This window comes from Chrysochloris asiatica, unplaced genomic scaffold (assembly GCF_000296735.1).
Source record: "Chrysochloris asiatica unplaced genomic scaffold, ChrAsi1.0 scaffold00292, whole genome shotgun sequence".
Classification (NCBI taxonomy): domain Eukaryota; kingdom Metazoa; phylum Chordata; class Mammalia; order Afrosoricida; family Chrysochloridae; genus Chrysochloris; species Chrysochloris asiatica.
In genome coordinates this window covers 2,829,355-2,830,268 of record NW_006408810.1, presented here as the reverse complement: position 1 = coordinate 2,830,268, position 914 = coordinate 2,829,355, and the positions used below count along the sequence as shown (strand labels likewise).

Sequence of the window (914 nt, the reverse complement as noted above, 5' to 3'; positions counted from 1 at the left end):
ATAAATTAAATATACTCTAAAAGGCTTAGATTTACTTAAAGAAAGAGGTCAAATCATTTAAAGAATTGTACATTGTCAGTTTGTCATACTATGATGGCATGTGTGTTGTTGTGATGTGTCAACAGTATTTTGAATATCAGCAGGGTCATACATAGTGGACATAGTGGTCATACATAGTGGACAGGTTTCATTTGAACATCCAGACTAAGACAGAGTAGGAAGAAGGAGAGGCAGACCATTTTTGAGTAGTTAGCAGTGTAACACTGTCAGATACAGTGCTGGAAGATAAGCCATTCAGGTTGTTGTTGTTGTTAGGCACAATTGAGTCAGTACTGACTCATAACAACCCTATGCACAACAGAATTAAACACTGCCTGATCCTGGGCCAACCTCACAATTGTTGCCACACTTGAGCCCATTGATGCTGCCACTTCAAGTTGGAAGGCCAAAAATAATGTGACTGGGGAAGAGCTCACTGCTCAAAGCCCATTTGACTATAATGAAATGAATGCAGCAAAGCATTCAGGACCTTCATTTGCTGGTGTGAAACAATTTAAAAAGAGAACAAATACCTAAAAACATCCATTAATAATTAGAACCTGGACTACATGAAGTATGAATGTAGGAAAATTAGAAATTGTCAAAAATGAAATAAAGTGCATACATATTGATATTTTAGGCATTTGTCAGCTGAAATAAACTGGTAATTGAGTTTCCGATGAGTAGTTGGTGAGCTTGAACCTCCAACCTTGCAGTTCAAATTGACTTTGCAGTCCTGTGTATTAGCCCACAGCACCACACTAGGATTCTATGCTCAAAATATTGAAAGATGTAGAAAGCATCAAAATAAGATGGAAGGAATACACAGTCACTGTAACAAAAAGAAATGGTTGATGTTTAACCATTTCAAGAGA

General features: G+C 37.1%; 1 protein-coding gene across 1 annotated transcript in view; it reads right to left on the bottom strand.

Annotated features, from left to right (window-relative positions):
• The window catches only part of CLNK (cytokine-dependent hematopoietic cell linker), a 205,863-nt gene that overhangs the window by 607 nt on the left and 204,342 nt on the right, over window positions 1-914 (bottom strand). The gene's annotated exons all lie outside the window — the stretch shown is intronic.